The sequence below is a fragment of the Cebus imitator genome, unplaced genomic scaffold, assembly GCF_001604975.1.
Source record: "Cebus imitator isolate Cc_AM_T3 unplaced genomic scaffold, Cebus_imitator-1.0 Scaffold25, whole genome shotgun sequence".
Classification (NCBI taxonomy): Eukaryota; Metazoa; Chordata; class Mammalia; order Primates; family Cebidae; genus Cebus; species Cebus imitator.
In genome coordinates this window covers 7,942,668-7,961,327 of record NW_016107340.1, presented here as the reverse complement: position 1 = coordinate 7,961,327, position 18,660 = coordinate 7,942,668, and the positions used below count along the sequence as shown (strand labels likewise).

General features: G+C 40.1%; 1 long non-coding RNA gene across 1 annotated transcript; it reads left to right on the top strand.

The window, feature by feature from the left end:
* Positions 1 to 5,685: 5,685 nt before the first annotated feature.
* Positions 5,686 to 16,679, top strand: LOC119470263. The gene is made up of 3 exons (XR_005199150.1): positions 5,686 to 5,833; positions 13,427 to 13,429; positions 16,668 to 16,679. It is a non-coding gene; the product is annotated as an uncharacterized LOC119470263 (long non-coding RNA).
* The last annotated feature ends 1,981 nt before the right edge of the window (positions 16,680 to 18,660 follow it).

The window sequence follows — 18,660 nt, the reverse complement described above, 5'->3', positions numbered from 1 at the left end:
AATAAATCAATAGGTTTTGTTAGAATAATACAGCTATCACTACCATATGAGTCGCATTTGTATGAATATTATAATTATAAATACTTAAGACTTATTAGCATAATTTAAAACAGTCTTAATATTAAAACATACAATGCAAATGAGGACATTGTTTAAACACTAAATATTTATTTAACTGTAAATTTGTTAATACTGTATCTCACTGAAATTACAATGAGATAAATGAAGGCTAGACCTGATTTAAACTCTTTGAGAACATTGCTTTCAAATTAGTAAGACATCTGTTCTATTTCCTTCAAACGTCTATTTCCCTGCCCCAATTTACTATTGTCTACCACATAGGAGCATATCCACCATTTACTTCATGTAAACATAAAGTTATATTCCTTTCAGATTCCATGGCAGCAGGCTTGTATGTCAATGATGTTTGAATATAGCATATGATCTTTGTTCAGATGCTTTTTTTGCACAACTACTATGTATCTACACACAAACAAAAACAAGATGCAATGGTTATCTTCAAGTGGAGAGTGGGAAGCTAGACAAGAACATGAGCTATGCAGCTGTCCTCTGGTGTGTGCCCCAGTGAAGAGCGGGGCTGGGTACACTGTGGGAGGTCAGAGAGGCGTGAGCAACTCTGCTCAGGGGTGAAGACTCAGGAGACAATTTGTAAAAGAGGAAGATGCATGAGCTTGCAGGACCAGTAGGAATTCTTCATGGAAAGATCTGTGTGAACTTGTGATGTGGAGAAGGGCCTATGGTGAATCATAGCATAGAAGAGTATTTCAAGCTGAGGAAATAGCATGCACAGTTTTCATTTACAATAAAATTAAATAATTTATTTATAATAAAGTTAATGTATTAATCACTTTTATAACATGCTAATTCTCTATATCAATTTCATCAAGAGTAACAGGTAATGAAAATTGTGTTTTATTTTTGCATGAAGGCATTCACGGGGATGCAGATGTCATTGGGAACATTCCCAACACTAGAATTACTCTAACATCTCCTACTGAATTGGGGGAGATTTCTAAATTTGAGGAGGTAAAATTGTATTCTACCAGAAGAATATTTCTAATGTTTTTGAGCAATGACATGCCACCCGGGAATGCTAAACAAATGCAATACACGGTAATTCTATGGGCTAAAGACAGGGCTTCAGGGATCTGACAAAACCAGGCTTGGGTTCTTGGTCTGTTATGCAGCTTGAAAGGTAGAGCGAATGCCATTTATATTTTAATTATTTTATCTGTCGTCTTTGCATGGGATTACTTAGGAAAACAACTAAATTGTAATAAAAATGCAAAGATATTTACTTTAAGCCATTTAAAAGTACACATTATTATTTTTTTATTTTTGAAACGGGATCTCACTCCTTCACCAGGCTGGAGTACGGTGGCACAATCTTGGGTCACTGCAACCTCTGCCTCCCAGGCGTTAGCAATTCTTCCACCACAGCTTCCCAAGTAGCTGGGACCACAGGTATGTGCCACCATGCCTGGCTAATTTTTTTGTATTTTTTGTAGAGATGGGATTTCGCCATGTTGCCCAGGCTGGTCTCAAAATCTTGGGCTCAAATGATCTTCCCACCTCAGCCTCCCAAAGTGCTGGAATTGCAGGCGTGAGCCACTGCACCCAGCTAAAGTACACACAATATTATTTTAAAAGTGAATTGTAATTTAAAAGAATGCTTTCTCTTTTCAAAACTTTTTATTCAAATTGAAGTTTGCATGGAGAAATGCATATGGGATCAGGGTAAGTGGAAACTGTGTTTTTAAATTCATATATGTGAAATAATCTCAATTCAGTTAAAATGTACACACACATACATTAAAAAAAAAAAGAGTAGATATAAATATATCAATGTGCCAAGTGACTTTCTACAGTATGGCATTAGAGTTGAATTTTATTTTCTTTAGAGATGTATGTATGAAGAATATTTTAAAATTCTATTTTGATCAGGAAAAAAGAAAGAATACTTGAAAAGCAAAATCAGGATACATAGCAAGTTCCCAGTAATGAAGCCTCTTCAAACAATGTCAGCCATATTCTAAACATAAAGACAGAAACAACCTACCAGTCATACTTGTAACTGATTGCAACTCTGTGGCCACAGTGCCCTTGCCCACACCATCTACTCTTTTGCCCAGGAGAAAATAAACACAATCACCTAGAGGCGAAATGTGGGAGAGTTTGCCTTTGTCCCCAATAAATCTGTCAGAACAGGGGAGGATGTATTAGCTGGATTACAGTTTCATTCAACAAATCATTTTTGTTTCCAATAGGTGATTTCTAAGACAGGGTGAGAAGGAGAGAGAAACAGATAGAGACAGAGAGGAGAGGGATATTTGAGGAGAAAAGGAGTCCGGTAAGCCCAGTAACAGGGTAATGCATAACGTTAGTGAGAAACGACTACCAGATAGTAAGCTATGTGTTTTGTATACATTATAACAATGACAAGTGTATTTATTTCTCCTTTTATGAGTAAAGAAACTGAGGCTCAGAAGGATTGGGGTACTTTTAAACTATCACAGTGAAGGAAGGTACAGCCTTAAGGTATAGTACTTTCAGGGCGCCCCTTACGGGAACTGAGATCCTCCAGTTCTGTCCCCTGAGAGGATAACCTGTCTGCTGTTACTGATGGCTTGGTGCCTGAGAGTTTCCAGGTTGGACGAGCTTTTTTTGCCCTAACAGGGCCCGTCAAATAGGCAGTTCCTCTCCCAGTCTTTCCCTCCCAGCTCTCAACCCTACTTGGCCTCCCATATTTTCTTCCAAATCCTTGTTTCTCCTTTTTTGTGTTTCTAAACTCTCTGATGTGAAATGTATGCTTCCCAGCCCATTTCATGATGTTTTTAATATTTGATCCCCAGTCCATAACAGAGTCCTGTTTCACCTTCCCCATATGTCCCCCAACCTCCTCCAATAATTCTTCCGATTCCACAGAATACAGTCTTTGGCAAAATAGGCATTAATGGGTTGCATTGTCTTCCCCAGTAGATAATACAAGCATGTAACATTAGGTGTTCTCCAAGGGCCCTAATATCTCTCTTCTTTGTAAAAATAAATATATCCAACTAAATGGATGAGGCTTAAAGTTCTGCCATTTTATTCCTTTTTTTTAAGATAGTAGATTTTTTAATGTACGCTCCCTGAGCCTTGGGGTTCTATGAATCTGCTGAGAAAGTCTAGAGCAGTTAGAGAAAGGAGACAGGTGGGGTTACTCCAGAATTCCCTCCTGGGATAAAGAGAGGATATTGTGGTATTGGAGGTGAGTGAGTGGATCAGTGACTATTCATTCCTGCATACAGTGGCCTTTATACATCTCTCAATTAAAAAGAAGCAGGTGTTATTCATGTGGACTCACACAATACCGGGACTATAATTGAAACTGTCTTTGCAAAATTATTACAGCAAGATAAATCTGACACTGTTGATTTTAACTTCCATCTTGATTCTAACCTCCAAGCTGTCTTTGGTCATTTCTGGGTGTAGACCAAGTTCACTTTGGGAGAAATGTAGTTCATAATTTAACCTTAAAGTAGGGATGAAAATAGTCCTTTCCAAAACTAAACCACCTTTGTAAAACTAATGTAATACCATGATATGGTTTGGCTGTGCCACTACCCAAATCTCATCTTGAATTGTAACTCCCACAATTCCCATGTGTCATGGGAGGAACCTGGTGGGAGGTAACTGAATCATGGGGGCAGGTCTTTCCCGTGCTGTTCTCATGTTAGTAAGTAAGTCTCATGAGATCTAATGGTTTTAAAATGGGACTTTCCCTGCACAAGGCCTCATTCTTTGCCTGCTACCATCCATGTAAGATGTGACTTGCTCCTCCTTGCCTTCTGCCATGATTGTGAAGCCTCCCCAGCCATGTGGAACTGTAAGTCCATTAACCTCTTTCTTTTGTAAATTGCCCAGTCTCTGGTATGTCTTTTTTAGCAGCATGAAAATGGACTAATACACACCACAGTGTTAGGATTATGAGAGGGGCCTAAATTCTGTTAAGATGTAGGTATAGTTTCCATAATCCCTTATTGCTCAGGAATCATGTGGCTAAAGTTCATAAGATTTGTGTCTTTCCCAATGACTCCTATAAATAACATCACTATTATGGAACCTAGATTGGATATTTGAGATATATTTCAGGCTGACTCCACCCAGACTCTTGACTCATGACTCAATTGATCCTGTGGTCCCACTCTGAGGTAGACTTAGTGCACAATGACTGTTTTCCACACTCCTATGATTTCATCTGTAGCCAATCAATATCCCCATTCCCGAGCCCCAACTCACCAAACTATCCTTGAAAACTCCTAGCTTTTGAGCCTTCTAGATTGATTTGGAACTGGTCTCATATCAATTAAACTATTTCTCTACTGCAATGCTATGGTCTCAGTGAACTGATTTTGCCCGTGCAGCAGGCACATATATAACGCATCAGGTAGTTATATAAACACGACACAGAAAGAGAGTTATGTTTTAAAGGGATTCAGCAAACACTTTCTAACCTAAGTAACATGTGCCCATTCTGATTGTCAATTAAAAACCAAGTAGAGCATGCAATGATGAGCATGATTGAAAATATTACTTTCACATCCAACTTCTAATACTCTGTTTAACCATCAGCTGAAGCTGCCCAAAACAACTGTGACTTGCACAGGTAAATTTAAATGCTACTTTCTTACACAAAATTTTTGTACTGGGGTTATTTCCATGCAAGAGTAAACAAAACTAACAGATTTTCTACATCATTAGGAATCCAAAAGACACAGCTCTTTCTTTATGCCACTACTACAGAGATAACCCTAATCTCACCTGTATTGAAACATGGGCTACAATATTAGAGCTATTCCTAAGAGGAAATGGTAATTATAACAATAATTTTTATTTTTAACTTACAGTGAACTTTATCATTCAAGATGTAAGCATTTCCCAAAAGTTTAAGTAGATGGTAACCATTTTTAGAAATATACTGAATATATTATTCTTTTATTCTCTCTAAGCAAATTATTTCTCAGTTTGCTTCTTCACAGTTGTATTAGTCCGTTTTCACACTGCTGTAAAGACATAAGCAAGACAGGGAAGAAAAACACGTTTAATGGACTCACAGTTTCACATGCCTGAGAAGGCCTCACAATCATGGTGGAAGGTGAAAGACACTTCCTACTTGGTGGCAGCAAGAGAGAATAAAAGCCAAGCAAGAGGGGTTTCCCCTTAAGAAACCATTAGGTTTCATAAGACTTATTCACTACCATGAGAACAATATGGGGGAAACCACTCCTATGATTGAAATTATCTCCCACTGGGTCTCTCTCACAACATGTGGGAATTATGGGAACTACAGTTCAAGATGAGATTTGGGTGGGTACACAGCCAAATCATAGCATTCTGTCCCCAGCCCCTTCCAAATCTCATGTTCTCACATTTCAAAACCAATCATGCCTTCCCAATAGTCACCCAAAGTCTTAACTCATTTCAGCATTAACTCAAAAGTCCACAGTCCAAAATCATCTGAGACAAAGAAAGTCCCTTCCACCTATGAGCCTATAAAATCAAAAGCAAGTTACTTACTTCCTAGCTACAATGGGGGTATAGGCATTGGGTAATACAGCTGTTCCAAATGGGAGAAATAGGCCAAAACAAAGGGGATACAGGCCCTATGCAAGTCCAAAATCCAGTGGGGCAGTCAAATCTTAAAGCTCCAAAATAATCTCCTTTGACTCCATGTCTCACATCCAGGTCATGCTGAAGCAAGAGGTGGGTTCCCATGGTCTTGGGCATCTCCACTCCTATGGCTTTGCAGAGTATAGCTCACCTCCTGGTTGTGCTCACAGGCTGGCATTAAGTGTCTATGGCTTTTCCAGGTGCATGGTGCAAGCTGTTGGTGGATTTACCATTCTGGAGTCTGGACGATGGTGGCCCTTTTCTCACAGTTCCTCTGGGTGGTGCCCCAGTAGGAACTCTGTATGAGGGATCCAACCCCACATTTCCCTTCCCCACTGCCCTAGTTTTTCATGAGGGCCCCAACCCTGCAGCAAACTTCTCTCTGGGCATCTGAGCATTTCCATAAATCCTCTGAAATATAGGTGAAGTTTCCTAAACCCCAATTCTTGACTTCTGTGTTCTCAGGCTCAACATCACTTGGAAGCTGTCAAAGCTTGGGGCTTGTACCCTCTGAAACCATGGCCTGAGCTCCACATTGACCCCTTTCAGTCATGGCTGGAGTAGCTGAGAGGCAGAGCACCAAGTCCCTAGGCTGCACACAGCATGGAGACCCTGGGTTCAGCCCACAAGACCATTTTTCCTCCTAAGCCTCTGGGCCTGTGATGGGAGGAGCTGCCATGAAGACAGCCCAGATGTCAAGTTCCTCATCTCCATCTGAGATCATCTCAGCCTCCACTTTATTGTCCATATCACTATCAGCATTTTGGTCAAAGCTATTCAACACATCTCTAGGAAGTTCCAAACTTTCTGACATTTTTCTGTCTTTTTCAGAGCCCTCCAAACTATTCCAACCTCTGCCTGTTATCCAGTTCCAGAGTTGCTTCCACATTTTTGAGTATTTTTACAGCAATGCCGCACTCTACTGGTACCAATTTACTGTATTAGTTTATTTTCATGCTGCTGATAAAGACATACAAGGCAAGCAAGAAGGGTTTCCCCTTATAAAACCATCAGATCTTGTGAGACTTATTCACTACCATGAGAACATTATGGGGAAAATCCACCCTTATGATTCAATTATCTCCCACCAGGTCCCTCCCATAATACTTGGGAATTATGGGAGCTACAATTCAAAATGAGATTTGAGTGGGAACACAACCAAACAATATCAACAGTCTTTCTTATAACCTGTGGATAGCACCTAATAGTGATTACTTACTGAGCTAGTGTGTTCAAAACAGAGATTAACTGTGTACTAGCATCTTTTGTGTTTATATACTGTGACTGGGTTTTGGGGTACACAGCTCCCCTGAGAGAATGTTGTAGGTTCTTGGTCTCTCGTTCTCTCAAGAATGAAAGAGGGGACTATGGCAGGTGCGTGATATACTCGTAAATACCAAACCCAAAAAGTGTTTGCAGAAAGTGATTTATTTAGAGAAAGAGAGAGAAACAGAAGAAGAGAGAAAGTAATAGCTAGCTCCCACACTGAGTTTGAAGGGTTCCCAGAGGGGGAAAACCAGAGAAGGAAAGCTCCTCTCACACTGAGTGAGAGAATCCAGAAGGATGGAATCCAGGAGAGGAAAGACAGCTTCCACACTGGGTAGAAGGGGACCCCAGAGGAGAAAATCTAGGAGAGAGAAAGACAGCTTCCCACGAGAGAGTTCGTGGAAGGGGATCCAAACATGGAGTCCAAAGGGGTGTGGAAGAAGGGGGCTTTTAACCTGAAAGGAACCCCTCCTTCTCCAAGCCCCTTGGCCAATGAAAGGAGTTCCTTAGAACTTCCGCTGGAGTGATTGACTTTTGACCCTTTCCTGCTGAAAATTAAAACAGAGACCATTAAATCTCCTGGATGGAGAGAGATGGGAGAGGGACATGGTGCTAGGAAGTTCTTGCCCTTAAAACTAGGCCCCCTTGTGGACCCAGCAAGAGAACACATTCCCTCACTACCACCAACTTTTTTAGTGAAATAATTATTTACTGATTGGAGTGCGAATACATATAGCTGAAACCTGAAGAGGTAGTCTGAAATGTGCCTTTTATATACCTGCCTGGAAAATCAAACAACACAAATAAAAAATACATACACTCACACAAGTAAGTTTCTCAAGCAAACAAACTGTGAGAGAATTCATTTTATAAAAACGAATGAAGGCTAGGTGCTGTGGCTCACGCCTGTAATCCCAGCACCCTGCGAGGCCATGGCAGGTGGATCACTTGAGCCCAGGAGTTTGAGACTGGCTTGGGCAACATGGAGAAAACCTGTCTCTATTATTTAAAAATGTATTTATTTTTTTAAAAAGTAATGGAAAGTAAGTGATCCTGAAAACATCACAACGAAATGTGACTTGATTAAGCTGTACAGCACACATTGGTCCTGCCGCTGTGCACAACCTTTGACGCCAGCCCTTTCTCCCTCACTTAGTAGTGTCTGAAACACTTAAAAAAAAAACTATTCTGAATTCCCAAGGCTTTCACTGAACAAAAATAAATATACCAAGATGATGCAGAATTTCGAAGACAAATTATTTAGGAATGCTGCACACCCAAAGAATCCTGTCTTTTATTGGACTTAGAGTAGATGTTAAATATTGTTATTTTACTTGAAAATTAGTTAAACTTTTATATTTTCATTTCAGGGAGGTCGAAGCAAGTGTAGCTTTAACATAAGAACATTGGTAACTCACCAGTAAATAGGTTTGCTATTCCCTGTAGAAGAATATGCAATGCTCACACTATTTAAATTCCTGTTTCTCATCTATTTTGCTTTTTAACTAATGGCACACACTTAAGTGGAATAATAAAGTTTCAGGGATGACAGGTACCTTAATGTTTATCTGGTCAAAACACTTAACGGATGTTTGAATTACCCTTACAAAGCAAGACATTCTATGTTGGAACTGCTGAGACGTTTTAAAAAAAGTTGTCGGCCAGGCACGTTGGCTCATGCCTGTTATCTCAGCACTTTGGAAGGTTGAGGCAGGCGGATCAACTGAGGTCAGAAGTTTGAGACCAGCCTGACCAATATATTGAAACCCTGTCTCAACTGAAAATACAAAAATTAGCTGGGTGTGGTGGCACATGCTTGTAATTCCAGCTACTCAGGAGGCCGAGGCAGGAGAACCACCTGAACCTGGAGGTGGAGGCTACAGTGAGCCAAGATAATGCCACTACACTCCAGCCTAGGCCACAGAGTGAGACTCCATCTGAAAAAAAAAAAAATTATCCAGGTATGGGGGCACATGCCTGAAATCCCAGCTACTCAGGAGGCTGAGGCAGGAGAATCATCTGGACCTGGGAGGTAGAGGTTATACTGAGCTGAGATTGTACCACTATACTCCAGCCTGTGTGACAGAGTGAGACTATCTCAAAAAGAAAGAAAGAAAATCTCAATCATTTACTGTTTGCTAACCATGTGCTACAGACACTCTTATCTAAATTCCATGCAAACATCTCATTTCTTACTTATTAGAACACCATGAAGTAGATATCATTATCCTTATTTTACAGAGGAGAAAAATGCAAACCTTGGGAGCCCAAATAACTTGTCCACAGATGTGTAACTAATAAGGAAAACAGTCAAGATATAAATTCAAGCAGCAGCTCGAAAATCTTTGCCCTTACCACTGTGCCAAAATTCATCCTAAAAAACAAAACAAAACAAAAAAATCCAGTTCTCCTGATTATTAATTCCTCTTCCACATGATAGGCTTCTAAATATTTGAAGATAGTTTGCATTCCTCACTCCACCTCATTTCCATTTTTGGAGTAAGAGTTGAAATACATATATTAAAAAAAGACTGAGTCTGCTTTTCCTCAAGACAAAAAATACTGTTTTCGTCTACTGTCATTATACACTGTAGTTCACCACCTCTGTATTCTGGCTGCATGAGCTCTGATTTGGCTCATCTCTATTTTTGTGCAGTGCTCAGAATGAAATGCACAATGCAGATATGGTCTGATTAGGGCAGGGTAGAGCAGGCCTAGTACAGCTTTTTCTTGCAGAGATTACTTTTCTGTGACTGCAGCCACAAAAATGCCAGCCCAGACCAGAACTTGGTGACGCTCACTGGCCTTCAGGGAACATCTGCCTATGTTGTCACCACTTTAATCAGGACTCATAGCAGCATATCTAGGAGAGGCAAAGTGTGGTTGGAAAAATATGCCACGTGATTCTTTTATACTTTCTTAGATATGAAGAGATTTTACTGTTACATATTCTACATCAGGGTGATCCAGCCTGGGCAAACCCTGTCACCACCAGGAATAGTCACTGAATCGCTAGAGCTTTTAAAAGAAATCTGTATAAACGGAGGCAGTAACTTCACTTTTCATTGCTTATAATGATACAGAACACTATTTAAATTCCTGTTTCTCATCTATTTTGCTTTTTAATGGCACACACTTCGTGGAATAATAAAGTTTCAGGGATGACAGGTACCTTAATGTTTATCTGGTCAAAACACTTAACCGATGTTTGAATTACCCTTACAAAACAACACATTCTATGTTGGAACTGCATAGCAACCATTCTGAGTTCTACATTCCTGATATAAAATAAGACTAATCAATCTATTTTGTAGGATTATTTAGAGATTCAAATTAAGTAATAGCTAAAATATGCTATAGAAATCTACTCATTATTCTACTAGACACAGAAGACTTTTAAGTAGTTTTATAATAAACTAAAAATATTGCAAATAAATATCTAAAGAGATCATTTTACAACTGAGGCATCATAATATTCTGTATTCATCTTAAACATAGTCATAGACATGAGTTATATAACAAGAAAGTATACTAGCAGCTAGGCGTGGTGATTCACCTCTGTAATCCCAGCACTTTGGGAGGCTGAGGAGGATGAACCATCAGAGGTCAGGAGTTCGAGACCAACCTGGCCAATATGGCGAAACCCTATCTCTCTTAAAAAAAAAAAATACAAAAATTAGCAGGGTGTGGTGGCATGTGCCTGTAATCCCAGGTACTTGGGAGGCTGAGATAGGAGAATTGCTTGTACCCAGGAGGCAGGTTGCAGGTAGCCGAGATTGTACCATTGCACTACAGCGTAGGTTACAGAGCAAGACTCCATCTCAAAACAAGCAAAAAAACCAGACAGCTACATTTATCTAATCATATAATTTACCTCTTAGTATATAAATATGCTTTTTTCAGGTTAAGCAGTAATTATAAATTGTGTTTTAGTAATATTTTGATGAAATTAATATGTTAGCAATTTTTCCTTTTTTTCCTTGTAGCTCTCTCTCCAGTCTTATATTATTACTCTATATTTCCTAGGCCACTTCATCCTAGAGAATTTTGCTTTTCTGTACAATTATCTTTTCCTCAGAGTACTTTCTAGAAACTCAAGACTAAGATGCTCATTATAATCGGATATAAGAGTGGGGCAGAAGGTTTGCAGAAAGTGTGGAACGTTTGAAATAGCTGATGTAAAGAATAGAATGTGTTAATGTAGGACAAGCAGGTTTGGTAGATGGCCTTGGTGTGAATAGAGTTGTATAAATTTCTCCAGCAGCATTCTGTAGCAATGGAGAGAGGAAAAGAAGGTGAAGTGTTTTAATTCAATACTGGGCACATTTTTTAGGTGATTGAAATAAGCAGTAAGGGACAAGGAAGTCGAAGTTTTGGCAAGAAAACTGTTGAGAGGATGAACAAAGGAAAGGAAGTGAATATAGAAAGGAACAAGAGGATCAGAGTAGGGATTGTAGAAACCATTCATTAAAGTCACTCCAGCTGATGGTGAGACTTGAGATGACACCGAAAATGTTGATCTAAAGTCAGGATCACCTGTGAATGTAGAGGAGGGACCAGGAGGTCAACTTATGCTTGAAATATGGAAGGAAAGAGTGGTAGATTCCCATGACTCTCAAAGAAGCCTGGTTTCTGTAGCAGGAGGGAGTTCTGGAAGTTTCTAGGAAGCAGTGAGATTGTTGACTCACTCTCCAATCAACAATGGGTTTGGTGTGAGTGAGCAGCCTCTATTCAGGGGCACGCAGGGGAAGGAGTCATTTGGACCACAAAGCGGAGCAGTCCAGGCAAAGGCCAAGAGGTGGTAGGATCATTCTGTAATTAACCAAAGAAAAGCATTTCCTGAAAATATTTCAAGTATTTATTTTGGTAGCTGCATTTTCTTTAAAGCCACAGATATATTAATAACCTGCACAATGAGGATTCCAATTTAAAAATTAACTAAAAGGCTTATTTTAAAATTCTAACTTTTGACTGGATGTGGTGGTTTACACTTGTAATCCCAGCACTTTGGGAGGCTGAGGTGGGTGGACCACTTGAGCCCAAGAGTTCAAGACCAGCCCGGCCAACAAGATGAAACCCCTCTCTACCAAAAATACAAAAATTAGCTGGACGTGGTGGCATGCACCTGTAATTTCAGCTGTTCAAGAGGCTAGGCATGAGAATAGTTTGAACCCAAGAAGCAGTGTTTGCAGTGAGCAGAGATTGCACCATTGTACTCCAGCCTGGGAGATAAAATGAGACCCTGTCTCAAAAAAATAAAAAATAAATCCTAAATTGTTAAAAAAAATGCCTTTAAATATATTAATACATTCACTTTCCTGTGGTAGGGAAGACACAGGCAGCCAATTCTTTACATTCTTTTGGCTGGCTTAAGTCTTTTTTGGAACAAGGTGGGGTATAAATTAATTAGTAACAGAACAGCTTGTCATCAAATTGCAATCAGGCTATGCTCCAAAAGTTTTTTTTTTTTTTTTAATCTATTTTGAGGCATATTGCAATATATTTTCAACTGAAAAAACATAATGGGCAGAATCAAGTACACCTGACCTTGGAGTGTGACACTGAGTCTATCCCTGCCCTGCCTCCTGGCCACAAGAGCTTGCACTTTGCTGACAGTCTCAAGCTTCTACAACTTCAGCAATCCTGGGCAGTGACATCATCCCGGAGGCCTGGGTTGTGGCTGCTGGTGCAAGGCGGGGAGGCAGGTTACATTTTTCAGCATTGTTTGGGTGCTAGAGGCTAGTTAATTTCCTAAATGTGCATCAGAGATCAGTTTTTCCATTACCCAGTTTTTCTGTCTGAGAAAAGGTTGGCCATTCTTAGAGGGCAAACCCCTTATCACTGACATGGTAATTTGAGTAATTCTAACATAATGTGTTGTGTAAGTCACTGGAATAGCCTGAGATTGCTAATAACTAAAGGATGTATCAGAACAGCTTTTCTAAGCACCAATTCTTATTACATACATAACCTTGTGGGTCCCAGGGATAGAAAATGGTACTGACTTTTTAATGACACTACAGTCATCCTGGAAATTCTTGTTCTAAAATTACATTATGGTTATTTTCTTGCCTCTAATTTCCTCAAAAACTGAAGCCATGAAAACCTGCAGTTAGTTTGGAGTTAATTATACTTCAATTTAGTCAAAGCTTTAATGTTCAAATGTCTAGCACAATGTCTGGCAGACACTAATGGCTTAATAAATGTTTATTCAATGAATCAAAAATCAGCAGATCTTCAGGAAATCATTAGCAAACTAGCTCTTTTATGCTCGGGCATTAGCTAGAATTTAAATGTTGGATGATGAGTGCATGAAATGATGGATATATAGTACTTTCAATTACTATGTTTTATGCTTGAGATTTTCAAGCTGTTTGCCTTCTTGTAAGGACGAGAAGTTGATCACATTTTATTTTTAATTGTCGCTGCTGAAGAGATTATTTTGCACGATAGTATTTTACTTTTAAGTCCGAGAGGTATTTTTAAGGCTGTCCTTTACCAACAAGAAAGAGAGAAAATCAGCTACAGATAAATCCCTACGTGGATAGAATCTTTTTTTGAGATGTGTAAACTTTTTGTGCTGAGGCTATAATTATGAAAAGCATGTCACTTTCAGAAAGAAAATGATAAATTCTCAATGTTTGTTTCAAAAACCAAAGTAATCAGAACACAGTTATTAGGAAAAATGTGTAGCTTTGTATTTCTACCACCACTTTTGCTTATGATAAAATAATATTAACTAGAAATAGAAAAAAATTAATGGGCTTAATAGAAGATATGGCTGTCCAGTTTCATGTCACAACATTGTATTTAGTTGAAACAATAGTGAAATTGAGCTGTTCTAAGGAAAGCTCTCTCATTTTTTGCTGAAGTGGGAAGAACTCAGGTATGCAAAGCCATAATGTTCAATATGAAAAATTCACTTTTCTTCCAGTTGTATATGGATCCTGGTTTGATCATATTTTAATCTGGGAAGAGTACAAAAATGATTTAAAAATTATATGTTATGAAGAAATAAAAAAGTAAGTTTTTTCTAATGTTCCAACAACCAAAATTTAAATCAAATTAAGCTAAAACACAAAATTTGTCAATGGACTTAGGTTTCAGGGAATTAATTTGGCATTTTGACAAGAGTTGCACTTATATTTTAAATTCAATTATTGCTCAGGATCTTTGTGAAAGCATAAAGAAAATAACTACTTTCCTTGGTATAAATGTGGATGACACTGAAATTAATAAGATTGCTTAGAAAATATCATTCAGTGAAATGAAAAATAATGTGGCCAAAGAAAATCATGATCCAAATCATACCATCTGTGCCCTCACATCTAACAGGAACCTGCTGTTTAGGAAAGGTAAGCCAGAAAGCCATGTGGTGCTTTGTCTGTAGCACATATTTGGAAGCAGTTCTGATATGAACAGGAGACAGGGAAATGTTGAGTAGAAGAGGGTGGTTCCCTGGCAAAGGTCCCATTCTCAAGCTTGAAGACCCGGCCCTAAGTGAAAACAGACATTTCTGTTTCCATGCCCAAAAAGTTGCCTTTTGGCCTACTGTGCCCCCCTATCCTGTACACATATAAACTCCAAGGCTCCAGAAGCAGACAAGGAGACAAGGAGACAAGCAGGCAAGCAGATGGGTAGCAGAATGATGTGGCAGAGAAAGGAAGAAGAGAAGGAATGTCTGAATGCCAAGAGGAATTCAGCTGGGGACAGTAGGAGGGGAGTTGGGCAGCTGGATGGCCAAACTCCAGATGAAGATCATTTCCCCCTCCATCCCCCTTCTAACTCCCCATCCATCCCACTGAGCAACCTCCACCACTCAATCAAACTTCACATTTATCCTTCAAGCCCGTGTGTTACCTAATTCTTCCGGGATGCTGGGCAAGAGCTCAGGATACAGAAAACTGTTACATTAGCCCTCCACCCTTGTGAAAAGGCAGAGGGTCATTGAGCTGGTTAGCACTTAAGCCATCTGCGGATGGCAGAGCTAAAAGAGCATTGTAACACTGGGGCTGTAGGCACCTACCCTGAGACACTAACATGGGGCTGGAGCCCAGAGCACTTGCCCCGGCTCCTGCACCTGCCTGTCTATGTATTCTCCCTCCTACTGGGGGGTTGAGCAGCAGAGGCGATTGAACAGGCAAGCCACAGCCCTGCTGCATGTCCTGCAAGGGGAATCAGGGAACTCACCCATTTCAGTTCCATTTTGCCCTTTTTAATTTCTCATTTCACCTTCATACACCCCATTCCAATGGATTGCACATTGCCACCCTTCAGTGAATTTTTACTAAATGAAATTCTTGAGTTACATTTTTTCCAGAGTTAAGATTTCCATGCCCAGTTAGAAACCAATTGAGAGGGAGACACAGGAGTCAAACAGATGGAAATGATAAAGCTATTGGATTTGATGCCTCAAGTCTGCAGCCTAGTATGTTTGCTTACATTTACCCTGAATTTTACTAAGATACCCACTTAGTTACAGTCGATTGAATGTAGGCCTTTCTCCCACTGGGGCCAGCCACCAGACTGTGGTCAGCCACCAGACTGTGGTGGGGAGTCCTATAAGATACTTGTTCTCTTTAGGAGACAGAAGGGAGCTGAGGAGTATAAATGGTACATTTTCCTCAGCTCACCAACCTGCAAAATTACCCTCCAGAAATAACAAAGAGGTTAGGAGAAAAGCTGGGATTGCTATCTAAGGAAGTGCCCCTGCATGAAAGCACAAAGAGAAGGAAATAAATCTTTCCCACTAATTCCTGAGGTTTAACTTAAAAGTAAGTTGGGTCATCCAGGTGCAATGGCTCACCCCTGTAATCTCAGCAATTTGGGAGGCTAAAGTGGGCAGATCACCTGAGGTCAGGAGTTTAAGACCAGCCTGGCCAACATGACAAAACCCCGTCTCTACTAAAAATGCAAAAAAATTAGCCAGTCATGGTGGCAGATGCCTGTAATCCCAGCTACTTGGGAGGCTGGGGCAGGAGAATTACTTGAACCGGGGAGACAGAGGTTGCAGTGAGCTGAGCTAGTGCCACTGCACTCCAGCCTGGGAGACAGGACTCCATCTCAAAAAATAAATAAATAAGTTGGATACATCTGTCTGAATATACGATTGTTTTAAAGTCTCTTAATTTTTATCTAGATGTAGGGAGAAATATTTTAATATAATCACAATGGCAAATTGTTCTTTTTTGTTTTTTGTTTTTTTTTTTACCAGAAAATACACATTTGTTTTCCTTCTTTACCCAACTGGATTGAATTCACCCCAAAGCATATATTTGCTAACTCATGTAGAACAGATATTGTCTTAATTTTGCAAATTATTATTTTCCCTTTTGGTGGCTCATTTTTATTTCCTTATGGTTGCAAAAGGGCTAGAGGGACTTGAGAATTCAATCCAACCAATATTTTTATTAGTACATGATTACTGCTAGGAACTACGGTTCAAAAATTGAAACAAACACAGTCCATTCCTTCAGAGGATCATAATTTAGTAATACAAGATGATAATACAAGGTGGTATAAGCAAATGTGGATGAGAACATGGGTAAAAGATCATTTTACCCTAGCAAAGTAGGGTGAGGTCGTATTGGATCTTGAACTGAAAGAATAAGCAGGATTTTACTAGGAAAATGATGGGGAAGAAATACATTCCAGCAAGAGCTAATAGCAAGAAGAAAAGCTCAGAACCACCATAGGATTGAATGGCATTTTCTAGAAACAGCAGGCAGTCTCATGGGCTGGAGTGTGTTATATGATGTGTGAAACAGAATGGGGGAAATAAAGACTGATGCCTGACAGCTTTGGTGAACAGCAGGAGGAGCTCTTTCCCCCACTTGGTTTGATGCTAAAAGAAAGGACCTGACATGATCAGACCTCTGTGCTAAAGAATAGTCAGGGTACACAACTGATTAGAAGAGGATGGAAGCAGAGGCAGAAAGTCTAATTAAGAAGTTGTTGTGGCTGGGCGCGGGTATCCCAGCACTTTGGGAGGCAGAGGTGGGTAGATCATGAGGTCAGGACTTTGAGACCAGGCTGGCAAAGATAGTGAAACTGGTCTCTACTAAAAATACAAAAATTAGCCAGGTGCGGTGGTGGGCGCCTATAATCATAGCTACTTGGGAGGCTGAGGCAGGCGAATTGCTTGAACTGGGAGGCAGAGGTTGCAGTGAGCTGAGATTGTGTGACTGCACTCTAGTCTGGGTGTCAGAGTAAGACTCTGACAAAGAGAGAGAGAAGAGAAAATTGAAAATATAGACTTTTTCCTATTTGGCCGTTAGAGGTCGCTCAACATCCAGAAAGTGGAAAAAAAAAAAAAAAAAAAAGGAAGGAAGGAGATTGTTTTAATAGTTTGGGGTGGGAAACATTGAGGGTCATAACTGGAGCAGAGATAGTGGAATCGCTGTTGGGTGAAGCTCAGCTGAAAAGTCAGTTTAGGAGCTATCCAGACAAGTGGGAAGAGCTAGTGAAAAAAGGGATAGAAGATGGAGCCCTGCAGACCCTAACATCAATGGGAATGGAACAGTCCAAGAAAAGCCAAGAAAAAAGCATCAGCCAGAATTAGGAGGAAAACCAGGCTCACATATGGTTATTGGGATATCATTCCTGAATTGTGAGAGCACAGCATCTATAGACATACAGGTGGAAGCCAGGTTGAGGGGTTTGAAGGGATGAGATGTGAAGAAGGGGAGCAGCAATAAGAACCACTCTTTAAAGTAGTTTTTTTGTTGTTGGTTTTTACGGGAGCAGGGAGTTTTATTTTTACTCAAATCAGTCTCCCCGAAATTTGGGAATGAGAGTTTTTAAAGATAATTTGGTGGGTTGGGGAAGGCCAGTGAGTCGAGAGGGCTGATTGGTTGGTTCAGAGATGAAATTATAGGGAATTGAAGCTGTCCTCTTGCACCGAGTCAGTTCCTGGGTGGGGGCAGCAAGATCAGAGGAGCCAGTTATCAATCTGGGTGGTGCCAGCTAATCCATCAGTGCTGGGTCTGCAAAATATCTCAAGCACTGATCTTCGAAGTTTAGGGAGGGTCAGAATATTGTAGCCTGCAGCTGCATGACTCCCAAACCATAATTCTCAATCTTTCGACAAATTTGTTAGTCCTACAAAGGCAGTCTAGTCTCCAGGCAAGAAGGAGGTTTGTTTTGGGAACCGGCTGTTATTGTCTTTGTTTTAAACCATAAACCAAGTTCTTCCCCGAATTAATTCAGCCTATGCCCAGGAATGAACAAAGGCAGCTTGGAGGTTAAAAGCAAGGTGGAGTTGTTAAGGTCAGATCTCTTTCACTGTCTCAGTTGTAATTTTGGAATGGCACTCTTCCAAGAAGTTTGAGAGTAGAGGATGGGAACAAGATGATGTGGGATCTTGGGAGAGAGAGGTAGGATTAAGGCACAGATTAGAAGTGGTTGGGGAGAGAAGATGAAGGGAAGTCAGAAAGACTTTAGAACAGGAAACGTGAAGGAAGGCAAAATAAGCAACGGGGAGAGAAAGATTGGGAGGGACCCTCGTAAAGAGGATAGTGAAAAATGAGGACGTTCTGATGCTTGGTGGTGTTTGGTGTCACTGTTGACACCAGTTATCACTGCTCTTTGAGATTCTGATGAGCAAAATAATCAGGATTCACACATCACATCCTACAAACTTGCTTAAATTTACTCTAATAGAAGAGAGTTAATCTCTGATCAGCTACACTAGTAACCCTGGTAAATATCCTCTGGTGAAAT